The sequence below is a fragment of the Pseudophryne corroboree genome, chromosome 11 (genome assembly GCF_028390025.1).
Source record: "Pseudophryne corroboree isolate aPseCor3 chromosome 11, aPseCor3.hap2, whole genome shotgun sequence".
Lineage (NCBI taxonomy): Eukaryota > Metazoa > Chordata > Amphibia > Anura > Myobatrachidae > Pseudophryne > Pseudophryne corroboree.
Genome location: NC_086454.1, coordinates 168,734,062 through 168,751,515, shown reverse-complemented (window position 1 = coordinate 168,751,515; position 17,454 = coordinate 168,734,062). Strand labels below are relative to the sequence as shown.

General features: G+C 29.9%; 2 non-coding genes across 2 annotated transcripts; both read right to left on the bottom strand.

Moving 5' to 3' along the window:
• Positions 1 to 6,334: 6,334 nt before the first annotated feature.
• TRNAQ-CUG (transfer RNA glutamine (anticodon CUG)) lies at positions 6,335 to 6,406 on the bottom strand. Its single transcript has one exon. It is a non-coding gene; the product is annotated as a tRNA-Gln (tRNA).
• A 9,402-nt stretch (positions 6,407 to 15,808) lies between these two features.
• Positions 15,809 to 15,880, bottom strand: TRNAQ-UUG (transfer RNA glutamine (anticodon UUG)). Its single transcript has one exon. It is a non-coding gene; the product is annotated as a tRNA-Gln (tRNA).
• Between the last annotated feature and the right edge of the window lie 1,574 nt (positions 15,881 to 17,454).

Below are 17,454 nucleotides of genomic sequence, written 5' to 3'. Positions count from 1 at the left end.
TAAGATTCTTAGTGGATACATTTTATTGGAATTAAATGACAGATAAACCTGTCTCTCAGTGTGTAAGATTCTTAATTTATGCAATTTATAGATATTTTCTTTCTCAGAGATATTAACTGTATTGTACTTACAACAAAACCAATAGAACCTACCAAGATGTAAATATAGATCATGGATTCAGAGTCCAAAATGTTTACCAATATACCATGAAACCTCATCCATTAGGGAGCATCTAAATATTTTTATAAGAATGTACTCTCAGAGAGATATGAACTGAATGGTACTTACAAAAAACCAATAGGACCTACCAAGATTTAAATACAGATCACTGTATTCAAAGATCAGAGTGGAGTGGTTACCAATACACCAAGAAACCACATTCATTAGGGAACATCTAAAAAAAATTTTCTAAAATGTTAGATTCTTCGAAGACACATTTTATTGAAGTTACTGTACATATATTAACATCAATGCTTATTTGGATTACACAGTAAAATTCATATAATTACAAACATTTCTATAACTACCTTTTTTTTAGATTTTAGTACATTTTTACAATAATCAGTAATTTAAAAAAAAATGTATTATATGTATAAAAAAGAAAAGTTTTTGTCAATCAAGGACTTAAACTAAAGGTACTAAAATGCACCTGGTCCCACCGAGATTTGAACTCAATTTACTGGATTCAGAGTACAGAGTGCTAACCATAACACCATGGAATATCCCTTCTAATAACACATATAAAACTTTCTCTCAGAGTGTAAGATCTTTATTTCTACAAGATACAGAAATATTCATTCAGAGAGATATGTACTACATTGTATTTACAAATAAAACCATTAGGACCTACCAATTTGTATATACAGATTATTAGTTTCAGAGTCCAGAATTGTTAACAGTACACCATGAAAGCTCATTCATATGGTGGCATGTAAAAAATGTTCTCACAGTGTAAGATTCTTAGAGGTTACATTTTATTGGAATTATATTACCGATAAACCTGTCTCTCAGTGTGTATGATTCTTAATTTATGCAATTTATAGATATTTTCTTTCTCAGAGATATGAACTGCATAATACTTACAAAAAAACAATAGGACCTACCAAGATGTAAATACAAATCATGGATTCAGAGTCCAAAATGGTTACAAATACACCAGGAAACCTCATTCATGAGGAAGCATTTAAACAGTTTTTATTAGAATGTACTCTCAGAGAAATATAAACTGAACGGTACTTACAAAAAACCAATAGGACCTACCAAGATTTAAATACAGATCACTGTATTCAAAGATCAGAGTGGAGTGGTTACCAATACACCAAGAAACCACATTCATTAGGGAACATCTAAACATTTTTTTCTAAAATGTTAGATTCTTAGAAGACACATTTTATTGAAGTTATTGTATAAAATGTATACATATATTAACATCAATGCTTATTTGGATTACACAGTAAAATTCATATAATTACAAACATTTCTATAACTACCTTTTTTTTAGATTTTAGTACATTTTTACAATAATCAGTAATTTAAAAAAAATGTAATATATGTATAAAAAAGAAAAGTTTTTGTCAATCAAGGAATTAAACTTTGTACTAAAATGCACCTGGTCCCACCGAGATTTGAACTCAATTTACTGGATTCAGAGTACAGAGTGCTAACCATAACACCATGGAATATCCCTTCTAATAACACATATAAAACTTTCTCTCAGAGTGTAAGATCTTTATTTCTACAAGATACAGAAATATTCATTCAGAGAGATATGTACTACATTGTATTTACAAATAAAACCATTAGGACCTACCAATTTGTATATACAGATTATTAGTTTCAGAGTCCAGAATTGTTAACAGTACACCATGAAAGCTCATTCATATGGTGGCATGTAAAAAATGTTCTCACAGTGTAAGATTCTTAGAGGTTACATTTTATTGGAATTATATTACCGATAAACCTGTCTCTCAGTGTGTATGATTCTTAATTTATGCAATTTATAGATATTTTCTTTCTCAGAGATATGAACTGCATAATACTTACAAAAAAACAATAGGACCTACCAAGATGTAAATACAAATCATGGATTCAGAGTCCAAAATGGTTACAAATACACCAGGAAACCTCATTCATGAGGAAGCATTTAAACAGTTTTTATTAGAATGTACTCTCAGAGAAATATAAACTGAACGGTACTTACAAAAAACCAATAGGACCTACCAAGATTTAAATACAGATCACTGGATTCAAAGATCCGAGTGGTTACCAATACACCAAGAAACTTCATTCATGAGGGAGAGCTAAACATTTTTTTCTAAAATGTTAGATTCTTAGAAGACACATTTTATTGCAATTATTGTACATATATTTACATCGACGCTTATTTGGGTTATATAGTAAAATTCATATAATTACATACATTTCTATAACTACCTTTTTTTTAGCTTTTAGTACATATTTACAAAAATCAGTGATTAAAAAAATTATTATATGTATGAAAAAGAAGACTTTCTGTCAATCAAGAACTTAAACTGAAGGTACTAAAACACATCAGGTCCCACCGAGATTTGAACTCAGATCGCTGGATTCAGAGCCTAGAGTGCTAACCATTAAACCATGAAACCTCTCTTCTAACACAACATACACAACTTTCTCTTAGAGTGTGAGATCTTATTTTCTACAAGTTACAGGAATAATAATCAGAGAGATAAGTATTACATTGTATTTACAAAAAAAAGCCATTAGGACCTACCAAATTTTTATACAGATTATAGGTTTCAGAGTCCAGAATTGTTAACAGCACACAATGAAACCTCATTCATATGGTAGCATGTACATTTTTTGTCAGAGTATAAGATTCTTAGTGGATACATTTTATTGGAATTAAATGACAGATAAACCTGTCTCTCAGTGTGTAAGATTCTTAATTTATGCAATTTATAGATATTTTCTTTCTCAGAGATATTAACTGTATTGTACTTACAACAAAACCAATAGAACCTACCAAGATGTAAATATAGATCATGGATTCAGAGTCCAAAATGTTTACCAATATACCATGAAACCTCATCCATTAGGGAGCATCTAAATATTTTTATAAGAATGTACTCTCAGAGAGATATGAACTGAATGGTACTTACAAAAAACCAATAGGACCTACCAAGATTTAAATACAGATCACTGTATTCAAAGATCAGAGTGGAGTGGTTACCAATACACCAAGAAACCACATTCATTAGGGAACATCTAAACATTTTTTTCTAAAATGTTAGATTCTTAGAAGACACATTTTATTGAAGTTATTGTACATATATTAACATCAATGCTTATTTGGATTACACAGTAAAATTCATATAATTACAAACATTTCTATAACTACCTTTTTTTTAGATTTTAGTACATTTTTACAATAATCAGTAATTTAAAAAAAATGTATTATATGTATAAAAAAGAAAAGTTTTTGTCAATCAAGGACTTAAACTGAAGGTACTAAAATGCACCTGGTCCCACCGAGATTTGAACTCAATTTACTGGATTCAGAGTACAGAGTGCTAACCATAACACCATGGAATATCCCTTCTAATAACACATATAAAACTTTCTCTCAGAGTGTAAGATCTTTATTTCTACAAGATACAGAAATATTAATTCAGAGAGATATGTACTACATTGTATTTACAAATAAAACCATTAGGACCTACCAATTTGTATATACAGATTATTAGTTTCAGAGTCCAGAATTGTTAACAGTACACCATGAAAGCTCATTCATATGGTGGCATGTAAAAAATGTTCTCACAGTGTAAGATTCTTAGAGGTTACATTTTATTGGAATTATATTACCGATAAACCTGTCTCTCAGTGTGTATGATTCTTAATTTATGCAATTTATAGATATTTTCTTTCTCAGAGATATGAACTGCATAATACTTACAAAAAAACAATAGGACCTACCAAGATGTAAATACAAATCATGGATTCAGAGTCCAAAATGGTTACAAATACACCAGGAAACCTCATTCATGAGGAAGCATTTAAACAGTTTTTATTAGAATGTACTCTCAGAGAAATATAAACTGAACGGTACTTACAAAAAACCAATAGGACCTACCAAGATTTAAATACAGATCACTGGATTCAAAGATCCGAGTGGTTACCAATACACCAAGAAACTTCATTCATGAGGGAGAGCTAAACATTTTTTTCTAAAATGTTAGATTCTTAGAAGACACATTTTATTGCAATTATTGTACATATATTTACATCAACGCTTATTTGGGTTATATAGTAAAATTCATATAATTACATACATTTCTATAACTACCTTTTTTTAGCTTTTAGTACATATTTACAAAAATCAGTGATTTAAAAAAATTATTATATGTATGAAAAAGAAGACTTTCTGTCAATCAAGAACTTAAACTGAAGGTACTAAAACACATCAGGTCCCACCGAGATTTGAACTCGGATCGCTGGATTCAGAGCCCAGAGTGCTAACCATTACACCATGAAAACTCTCTTCTAACACAACATATACAACTTTCTCTTAGAGTGTGAGATCTTATTTTCTACAAGTTACAGGAATAATAATCAGAGAGATAAGTATTACATTGTATTTACAAAAAAAAGCCATTAGGACCTACCAAATTTTTATACAGATTATAGGTTTCAGAGTCCAGAATTGTTAACAGTACACAATGAAACCTCATTCATATGGTAGCATGTACATTTTTTGTCAGAGTATAAGATTCTTAGTGGATACATTTTATTGGAATTAAATGACAGATAAACCTGTCTCTCAGTGTGTAAGATTCTTAATTTATGCAATTTATAGATATTTTCTTTCTCAGAGATATTAACTGTATTGTACTTACAACAAAACCAATAGAACCTACCAAGATGTAAATATTGATCATGGATTCAGAGTCCAAAATGTTTACCAATATACCATGAAACCTCCTCCATTAGGGAGCATCTAAATATTTTTATAAGAATGTACTCTCAGAGAGATATGAACTGAATGGTACTATACAAAAAACCAATAGGACCTACCAAGATTTAAATACAGATCACTGTATTCAAAGATCAGAGTGGAGTGGTTACCAATACACCAAGAAACCACATTCATTAGGGAACATCTAAACATTTTTTTCTAAAATGTTAGATTCTTCGAAGACACATTTTATTGAAGTTATTGTACATATATTAACATCAATGCTTATTTGGATTACACAGTAAAATTCATATAATTACAAACATTTCTATAACTACCTTTTTTTTATTTTAGTACATTTTTACAAAAATCAGTAATTTAAAAAAAAATGTATTATATGTATAAAAAAGAAAAGTTTTTGTCAATCAAGGACTTAAACTAAAGGTACTAAAATGCACCTGGTCCCACCGAGATTTGAACTCAATTTACTGGATTCAGAGTACAGAGTGCTAACCATAACACCATGGAATATCCCTTCTAATAACACATATAAAACTTTCTCTCAGAGTGTAAGATCTTTATTTCTACAAGATACAGAAATATTCATTCAGAGAGATATGTACTACATTGTATTTACAAATAAAACGATTAGGACCTACCAATTTGTATATACAGATTATTAGTTTCAGAGTCCAGAATTGTTAACAGTACACCATGAAAGCTCATTCATATGGTGGCATGTAAAAAATGTTCTCACAGTGTAAGATTCTTAGAGGTTACATTTTATTGGAATTATATTACCGATAAACCTGTCTCTCAGTGTGTATGATTCTTAATTTATGCAATTTATAGATATTTTCTTTCTCAGAGATATGAACTGCATAATACTTACAAAAAAACAATAGGACCTACCAAGATGTAAATACAAATCATGGATTCAGAGTCCAAAATGGTTACAAATACACCAGGAAACCTCATTCATGAGGAAGCATTTAAACAGTTTTTATTAGAATGTACTCTCAGAGAAATATAAACTGAACGGTACTTACAAAAAACCAATAGGACCTACCAAGATTTAAATACAGATCACTGGATTCAAAGATCCGAGTGGTTACCAATACACCAAGAAACTTCATTCATGAGGGAGAGCTAAACATTTTTTTCTAAAATGTTAGATTCTTAGAAGACACATTTTATTGCAATTATTGTACATATATTTACATCAACGCTTATTTGGGTTATATAGTAAAATTCATATAATTACATACATTTCTATAACTACCTTTTTTTAGCTTTTAGTACATATTTACAAAAATCAGTGATTTAAAAAAATTATTATATGTATGAAAAAGAAGACTTTCTGTCAATCAAGAACTTAAACTGAAGGTACTAAAACACATCAGGTCCCACCGAGATTTGAACTCGGATCGCTGGATTCAGAGCCCAGAGTGCTAACCATTACACCATGAAACCTCTCTTCTAACACAACATATACAACTTTCTCTTAGAGTGTGAGATCTTATTTTCTACAAGTTACAGGAATAATAATCAGAGAGATAAGTATTACATTGTATTTACAAAAAAAAGCCATTAGGACCTACCAAATTTTTATACAGATTATAGGTTTCAGAGTCCAGAATTGTTAACAGTACACAATGAAACCTCATTCATATGGTAGCTTGTACATTTTTTGTCAGAGTATAAGATTCTTAGTGGATACATTTTATTGGAATTAAATGACAGATAAACCTGTCTCTCAGTGTGTAAGATTCTTAATTTATGCAATTTATAGATATTTTCTTTCTCAGAGATATTAACTGTATTGTACTTACAACAAAACCAATAGAACCTACCAAGATGTAAATATAGATCATGGATTCAGAGTCCAAAATGTTTACCAATATACCATGAAACCTCCTCCATTAGGGAGCATCTAAATATTTTTATAAGAATGTACTCTCAGAGAGATATGAACTGAATGGTACTATACAAAAAACCAATAGGACCTACCAAGATTTAAATACAGATCACTGTATTCAAAGATCAGAGTGGAGTGGTTACCAATACACCAAGAAACCACATTCATTAGGGAACATCTAAACATTTTTTTCTAAAATGTTAGATTCTTCGAAGACACATTTTATTGAAGTTATTGTACATATATTAACATCAATGCTTATTTGGATTACACAGTAAAATTCATATAATTACAAACATTTCTATAACTACCTTTTTTTTATTTTAGTACATTTTTACAATAATCAGTGATTTAAAAAAAATGTATTATATGTATAAAAAAGAAAAGTTTTTGTCAATCAAGGACTTAAACTAAAGGTACTAAAATGCACCTGGTCCCACCGAGATTTGAACTCAATTTACTGGATTCAGAGTACAGAGTGCTAACCATAACACCATGGAATATCCCTTCTAATAACACATATAAAACTTTCTCTCAGAGTGTAAGATCTTTATTTCTACAAGATACAGAAATATTCATTCAGAGAGATATGTACTACATTGTATTTACAAATAAAACGATTAGGACCTACCAATTTGTATATACAGATTATTAGTTTCAGAGTCCAGAATTGTTAACAGTACACCATGAAAGCTCATTCATATGGTGGCATGTAAAAAATGTTCTCACAGTGTAAGATTCTTAGAGGTTACATTTTATTGGAATTATATTACCGATAAACCTGTCTCTCAGTGTGTATGATTCTTAATTTATGCAATTTATAGATATTTTCTTTCTCAGAGATATGAACTGCATAATACTTACAAAAAAACAATAGGACCTACCAAGATGTAAATACAAATCATGGATTCAGAGTCCAAAATGGTTACAAATACACCAGGAAACCTCATTCATGAGGAAGCATTTAAACAGTTTTTATTAGAATGTACTCTCAGAGAAATATAAACTGAACGGTACTTACAAAAAACCAATAGGACCTACCAAGATTTAAATACAGATCACTGGATTCAAAGATCCGAGTGGTTACCAATACACCAAGAAACTTCATTCATGAAGGAGAGCTAAACATTTTTTTCTAAAATGTTAGATTCTTAGAAGACACATTTTATTGCAATTATTGTACATATATTTACATCAACGCTTATTTGGGTTATATAGTAAAATTCATATAATTACATACATTTCTATAACTACCTTTTTTTTAGCTTTTAGTACATATTTACAAAAATCAGTGATTTAAAAAAATTATTATATGTATGAAAAAGAAGACTTTCTGTCAATCAAGAACTTAAACTGAAGGTACTAAAACACAACAGGTCCCACCAAGATTTGAACTCGGATCGCTGGATTCAGAGACTAGAGTGCTAACCATTACACCATGAAACCTCTCTTCTAACACAACATATACAACTTTCTCTTAGAGTGTGAGATCTTATTTTCTACAAGTTACAGGAATAATAATCAGAGAGATAAGTATTACATTGTATTTACAAAAAAAAGCCATTAGGACCTACCAAATTTTTATACAGATTATAGGTTTCAGAGTCCAGAATTGTTAACAGTACACAATGAAACCTCATTCATATGGTAGCATGTACATTTTTTGTCAGAGTATAAGATTCTTAGTGGATACATTTTATTGGAATTAAATGACAGATAAACCTGTCTCTCAGTGTGTAAGATTCTTAATTTATGCAATTTATAGATATTTTCTTTCTCAGAGATATTAACTGTATTGTACTTACAACACAACCAATAGAACCTACCAAGATGTAAATATAGATCATGGATTCAGAGTCCAAAATGTTTACCAATATACCATGAAACCTCATCCATTAGGGAGCATCTAAATATTTTTATAAGAATGTACTCTCAGAGAGATATGAACTGAATGGTACTTACAAAAAACCAATAGGACCTACCAAGATTTAAATACAGATCACTGTATTCAAAGATCAGAGTGGAGTGGTTACCAATACACCAAGAAACCACATTCATTAGGGAACATCTAAACATTTTTTTCTAAAATGTTAGATTCTTAGAAGACACATTTTATTGAAGTTATTGTATAAAATGTATACATGTATTAACATCAATGCTTATTTGGATTACACAGTAAAATTCATATAATTACAAACATTTCTTTAACTACCTTTTTTTTAGATTTTAGTACATTTTTACAATAATCAGTAATTTAAAAAAAAATGTAATATATGTATAAAAAAGAAAAGTTTTTGTCAATCAAGGAATTAAACTTTGTACGAAAATGCACCTGGTCCCACCGAGATTTGAACTCAATTTACTGGTTTCAGAGTACAGAGTGCTAACCATAACACCATGGAATATCCCTTCTAATAACACATATAAAACTTTCTCTCAGAGTGTAAGATCTTTATTTCTACAAGATACAGAAATATTCATTCAGAGAGATATGTACTACATTGTATTTACAAATAAAACCATTAGGACCTACCAATTTGTATATACAGATTATTAGTTTCAGAGTCCAGAATTGTTAACAGTACACCATGAAAGCTCATTCATATGGTGGCATGTAAAAAATGTTCTCACAGTGTAAGATTCTTAGAGGTTACATTTTATTGGAATTATATTACCGATAAACCTGTCTCTCAGTGTGTATGATTCTTAATTTATGCAATTTATAGATATTTTCTTTCTCAGAGATGTGAACTGCATAATACTTACAAAAAAACAATAGGACCTACCAAGATGTAAATACAAATCATGGATTCAGAGTCCAAAATGGTTACAAATACACCAGGAAACCTCATTCATGAGGAAGCATTTAAACAGTTTTTATTAGAATGTACTCTCAGAGAAATATAAACTGAACGGTACTTACAAAAAACCAATAGGACCTACCAAGATTTAAATACAGATCACTGGATTCAAAGATCCGAGTGGTTACCAATACACCAAGAAACTTCATTCATGAGGGAGAGCTAAACATTTTTTTCTAAAATGTTAGATTCTTAGAAGACACATTTTATTGCAATTATTGTACATATATTTACATCAACGCTTATTTGGGTTATATAGTAAAATTCATATAATTACATACATTTCTATAACTACCTTTTTTTTAGCTTTTAGTACATATTTACAAAAATCAGTGATTAAAAAAATTATTATAAGTATGAAAAAGAAGACTTTCTGTCAATCAAGAACTTAAACTGAAGGTACTAAAACACATCAGGTCCCACCGAGATTTGAACTCGGATCGCTGGATTCAAAGCCCAGAGGGCTAACCATTACACCATGAAACTTCTTTTCTAACACAACATATACAACGTTCTCTTATAGTGTGAGATCTTATTTTCTACAATTTACAGGAATAATAATCAGAGAGATAAGTATTACATTGTATTTACAAAAAAAAGCCATTAGGACCTACCAAATTTTTATACAGATTATAGGTTTCAGAGTCCAGAATTGTTAACAGTACACAATGAAACCTCATTCATATGGTAGCATGTACATTTTTTGTCAGAGTATAAGATTCTTAGTGGATACATTTTATTGGAATTAAATGACAGATAAACCTGTCTCTCAGTGTGTAAGATTCTTAATTTATGCAATTTATAGATATTTTCTTTCTCAGAGATATTAACTGTATTGTACTTACAACACAACCAATAGAACCTACCAAGATGTAAATATAGATCATGGATTCAGAGTCCAAAATGTTTACCAATATACCATGAAACCTCATCCATTAGGGAGTATCTAAATATTTTTATAAGAATGTACTCTCAGAGAGATATGAACTGAATGGTACTTACAAAAAACCAATAGGACCTACCAAGATTTAAATACAGATCACTGTATTCAAAGATCAGAGTGGAGTGGTTACCAATACACCAAGAAACCACATTCATTAGGGAACATCTAAACATTTTTTTCTAAAATGTTAGATTCTTCGAAGACACATTTTATTGAAGTTATTGTACATATATTAACATCAATGCTTATTTGGATTACACAGTAAAATTCATATAATTACAAACATTTCTATAACTACCTTTTTTTTAGATTTTAGTACATTTTTACAATAATCAGTAATTTAAAAAAAATGTAATATATGTATAAAAAAGAAAAGTTTTTGTCAATCAAGGAATTAAACTTTGTACTAAAATGCACCTGGTCCCACCGAGATTTGAACTCAATTTACTGGATTCAGAGTACAGAGTGCTAACCATAACACCATGGAATATCCCTTCTAATAACACATATAAAACTTTCTCTCAGAGTGTAAGATCTTTATTTCTACAAGATACAGAAATATTCATTCAGAGAGATATGTACTACATTGTATTTACAAATAAAACCATTAGGACCTACCAATTTGTATATACAGATTATTAGTTTCAGAGTCCAGAATTGTTAACAGTACACCATGAAAGCTCATTCATATGGTGGCATGTAAAAAATGTTCTCACAGTGTAAGATTCTTAGAGGTTACATTTTATTGGAATTATATTACCGATAAACCTGTCTCTCAGTGTGTATGATTCTTAATTTATGCAATTTATAGATATTTTCTTTCTCAGAGATGTGAACTGCATAATACTTACAAAAAAACAATAGGACCTACCAAGATGTAAATACAAATCATGGATTCAGAGTCCAAAATGGTTACAAATACACCAGGAAACCTCATTCATGAGGAAGCATTTAAACAGTTTTTATTAGAATGTACTCTCAGAGAAATATAAACTGAACGGTACTTACAAAAAACCAATAGGACCTACCAAGATTTAAATACAGATCACTGGATTCAAAGATCCGAGTGGTTACCAATACACCAAGAAACTTCATTCATGAGGGAGAGCTAAACATTTTTTTCTAAAATGTTAGATTCTTAGAAGACACATTTTATTGCAATTATTGTACATATATTTACATCAACACTTATTTGGGTTATATAGTAAAATTCATATAATTACATACATTTCTATAACTACCTTTTTTTTAGCTTTTAGTACATATTTACAAAAATCAGTGATTAAAAAAATTATTATATGTATGAAAAATTAGACTTTCTGTCAATCAAGAACTTAAACTGAAGGTACTAAAACACATCAGGTCCCACGGAGATTTGAACTCGGATCGCTGGATTCAGAGCCCAGAGTGCTCACCATTACACCATGAAACTTCTCTTCTAACACACCATATACAACTTTCTCTTAGAGTGTGAGATCTTATTTTCTACAATTTACAGGAATAATAATCAGAGAGATAAGTATTACATTGTATTTACAGAAAAAAAGCCATTAGGACCTACCAAATTTTTATACAGATTATAGGTTTCAGAGTCCAGAATTGTTAACAGCACACAATGAAACCTCATTCATATGGTAGCATGTACATTTTTTGTCAGAGTATAAGATTCTTAGTGGATACATTTTATTGGAATTAAATGACAGATAAACCTGTCTCTCAGTGTGTAAGATTCTTAATTTATGCAATTTATAGATATTTTCTTTCTCAGAGATATTAACTGTATTGTACTTACAACAAAACCAATAGAACCTACCAAGATGTAAATATAGATCATGGATTCAGAGTCCAAAATGTTTACCAATATACCATGAAACCTCATCCATTAGGGAGCATCTAAATATTTTTATAAGAATGTACTCTCAGAGAGATATGAACTGAATGGTACTTACAAAAAACCAATAGGACCTACCAAGATTTAAATACAGATCACTGTATTCAAAGATCAGAGTGGAGTGGTTACCAATACACCAAGAAACCACATTCATTAGGGAACATCTAAACATTTTTTTCTAAAATGTTAGATTCTTAGAAGACACATTTTATTGAAGTTATTGTACATATATTAACATCAATGCTTATTTGGATTACACAGTAAAATTCATATAATTACAAACATTTCTATAACTACCTTTTTTTAGATTTTAGTACATTTTTACAATAATCCGTAATTTAAAAAAAATGTATTATATGTATAAAAAAGAAAAGTTTTTGTCAATCAAGGACTTAAACTAAAGGTACTAAAATGCACCTGGTCCCACCGAGATTTGAACTCAATTTACTGGATTCAGAGTACAGAGTGCTAGCCATAACACCATGGAATATCCCTTCTAATAACACATATAAAACTTTCTCTCAGAGTGTAAGATCTTTATTTCTACAAGATACAGAAATATTAATTCAGAGAGATATGTACTACATTGTATTTACAAATAAAACCATTAGGACCTACCAATTTGTATATACAGATTATTAGTTTCAGAGTCCAGAATTGTTAACAGTACACCATGAAAGCTCATTCATATGGTGGCATGTAAAAAATGTTCTCACAGTGTAAGATTCTTAGAGGTTACATTTTATTGGAATTATATTACCGATAAACCTGTCTCTCAGTGTGTATGATTCTTAATTTATGCAATTTATAGATATTTTCTTTCTCAGAGATATGAACTGCATAAAACTTACAAAAAAACAATAGGACCTACCAAGATGTAAATACAAATCATGGATTCAGAGTCCAAAATGGTTACAAATACACCAGGAAACCTCATTCATGAGGAAGCATTTAAACAGTTTTTATTAGAATGTACTCTCAGAGAAATATAAACTGAACGGTACTTACAAAAAACCAATAGGACCTACCAAGATTTAAATACAGATCACTGGATTCAAAGATCCGAGTGGTTACCAATACACCAAGAAACTTCATTCATGAAGGAGAGCTAAACATTTTTTTCTAAAATGTTAGATTCTTAGAAGACACATTTTATTGCAATTATTGTACATATATTTACATCAACGCTTATTTGGGTTATATAGTAAAATTCATATAATTACATACATTTCTATAACTACCTTTTTTTTAGCTTTTAGTACATATTTACAAAAATCAGTGATTTAAAAAAATTATTATATGTATGAAAAAGAAGACTTTCTGTCAATCAAGAACTTAAACTGAAGGTACTAAAACACATCAGGTCCCACCAAGATTTGAACTCGGATCGCTGGGTTCAGAGCCTAGAGTGCTAACCATTACACCATGAAACCTCTCTTCTAACACAACATACACAACTTTCTCTTAGAGTGTGAGATCTTATTTTCTACAAGTTACAGGAATAATAATCAGAGAGATAAGTATTACATTGTATTTACAGAAAAAAAGCCATTAGGACCTACCAAATTTTTATACAGATTATAGGTTTCAGAGTCCAGAATTGTTAACAGCACACAATGAAACCTCATTCATATGGTAGCATGTACATTTTTTGTCAGAGTATAAGATTCTTAGTGGATACATTTTATTGGAATTAAATGACAGATAAACCTGTCTCTCAGTGTGTAAGATACTTAATTTATGCAATTTATAGATATTTTCTTTCTCAGAGATATTAACTGTATTGTACTTACAACAAAACCAATAGAACCTACCAAGATGTAAATATAGATCATGGATTCAGAGTCCAAAATGTTTACCAATATACCATGAAACCTCATCCATTAGGGAGTATCTAAATATTTTTATAAGAATGTACTCTCAGAGAGATATGAACTGAATGGTACTTACAAAAAACCAATAGGACCTACCAAGATTTAAATACAGATCACTGTATTCAAAGATCAGAGTGGAGTGGTTACCAATACACCAAGAAACCACATTCATTAGGGAACATCTAAACATTTTTTTCTAAAATGTTAGATTCTTAGAAGACACATTTTATTGAAGTTATTGTATAAAATGTATACATGTATTAACATCAATGCTTATTTGGATTACACAGTAAAATTCATATAATTACAAACATTTCTATAACTACCTTTTTTTTAGATTTTAGTACATTTTTACAATAATCAGTAATTTAAAAAAAAATGTAATATATGTATAAAAAAGAAAGTTTTTGTCAATCAAGGAATTAAACTTTGTACTAAAATGCACCTGGTCCCACCGAGATTTGAACTCAATTTACTGGATTCAGAGTACAGAGTGCTAACCATAACACCATGGAATATCCCTTCTAATAACACATATAAAACTTTCTCTCAGAGTGTAAGATCTTTATTTCTACAAGATACAGAAATATTCATTCAGAGAGATATGTACTACATTGTATTTACAAATAAAACCATTAGGACCTACCAATTTGTATATACAGATTATTAGTTTCAGAGTCCAGAATTGTTAACAGTACACCATGAAAGCTCATTCATATGGTGGCATGTAAAAAATGTTCTCACAGTGTAAGATTCTTAGAGGTTACATTTTATTGGAGTTATATTACCGATAAACCTGTCTCTCAGTGTGTATGATTCTTAATTTATGCAATTTATAGATATTTTCTTTCTCAGAGATGTGAACTGCATAATACTTACAAAAAAACAATAGGACCTACCAAGATGTAAATACAAATCATGGATTCAGAGTCCAAAATGGTTACAAATACACCAGGAAACCTCATTCATGAGGAAGCATTTAAACAGTTTTTATTAGAATGTACTCTCAGAGAAATATAAACTGAACGGTACTTACAAAAAACCAATAGGACCTACCAAGATTTAAATACAGATCACTGGATTCAAAGATCCGAGTGGTTACCAATACACCAAGAAACTTCATTCATGAGGGAGAGCTAAACATTTTTTTCTAAAATGTTAGATTCTTAGAAGACACATTTTATTGCAATTATTGTACATATATTTACATCAACGCTTATTTGGGTTATATAGTAAAATTCATATAATTACATACATTTCTATAACTACCTTTTTTTTAGCTTTTAGTACATATTTACAAAAATCAGTGATTAAAAAAATTATTATATGTATGAAAAAGAAGACTTTCTGTCAATCAAGAACTTAAACTGAAGGTACTAAAACACATCAGGTCCCACCGAGATTTGAACTCGGATCGCTGGATTCAAAGCCCAGAGTGCTAACCATTACACCATGAAACTTCTTTTCTAACACAACATATACAACTTTCTCTTATAGTGTGAGATCTTATTTTCTACAATTTACAGGAATAATAATCAGAGAGATAAGTATTACATTGTATTTACAAAAAAAAGCCATTAGGACCTACCAAATTTTTATACAGATTATAGGTTTCAGAGTCCAGAATTGTTAACAGTACACAATGAAACCTCATTCATATGGTAGCATGTACATTTTTTGTCAGAGTATAAGATTCTTAGTGGATACATTTTATTGGAATTAAATGACAGATAAACCTGTCTCTCAGTGTGTAAGATTCTTAATTTATGCAATTTATAGATATTTTCTTTCTCAGAGATATTAACTGTATTGTACTTACAACACAACCAATAGAACCTACCAAGATGTAAATATAGATCATGGATTCAGAGTCCAAAATGTTTACCAATATACCATGAAACCTCATCCATTAGGGAGTATCTAAATATTTTTATAAGAATGTACTCTCAGAGATATGAACTGAATGGTACTTACAAAAAACCAATAGGACCTACCAAGATTTAAATACAGATCACTGTATTCAAAGATCAGAGTGGAGTGGTTACCAATACACCAAGAAACCACATTCATTAGGGAACATCTAAACATTTTTTTCTAAAATGTTAGATTCTTAGAAGACACATTTTATTGAAGTTATTGTATAAAATGTATACATGTATTAACATCAATGCTTATTTGGATTACACAGTAAAATTCATATAATTACAAACATTTCTATAACTACCTTTTTTTTAGATTTTAGTACATTTTTACAATAATCAGTAATTTAAAAAAAATGTAATATATGTATAAAAAAGAAAAGTTTTTGTCAATCAAGGAATTAAACTTTGTACTAAAATGCACCTGGTCCCACCGAGATTTGAACTCAATTTACTGGATTCAGAGTACAGAGTGCTAACCATAACACCATGGAATATCCCTTCTAATAACACATATAAAACTTTCTCTCAGAGTGTAAGATCTTTATTTCTACAAGATACAGAAATATTCATTCAGAGAGATATGTACTACATTGTATTTACAAATAAAACCATTAGGACCTACCAATTTGTATATACAGATTATTAGTTTCAGAGTCCAGAATTGTTAACAGTACACCATGAAAGCTCATTCATATGGTGGCATGTAAAAAATGTTCTCACAGTGTAAGATTCTTAGAGGTTACATTTTATTGGAATTATATTACCGATAAACCTGTCTCTCAGTGTGTATGATTCTTAATTTATGCAATTTATAGATATTTTCTTTCTCAGAGATGTGAACTGCATAATACTTACAAAAAAACAATAGGACCTACCAAGATGTAAATACAAATCATGGATTCAGAGTCCAAAATGGTTACAAATACACCAGGAAACCTCATTCATGAGGAAGCATTTAAACAGTTTTTATTAGAATGTACTCTCAGAGAAATATAAACTGAACGGTACTTACAAAAAACCAATAGGACCTACCAAGATTTAAATACAGATCACTGGATTCAAAGATCCGAGTGGTTACCAATACACCAAGAAACTTCATTCATGAGGGAGAG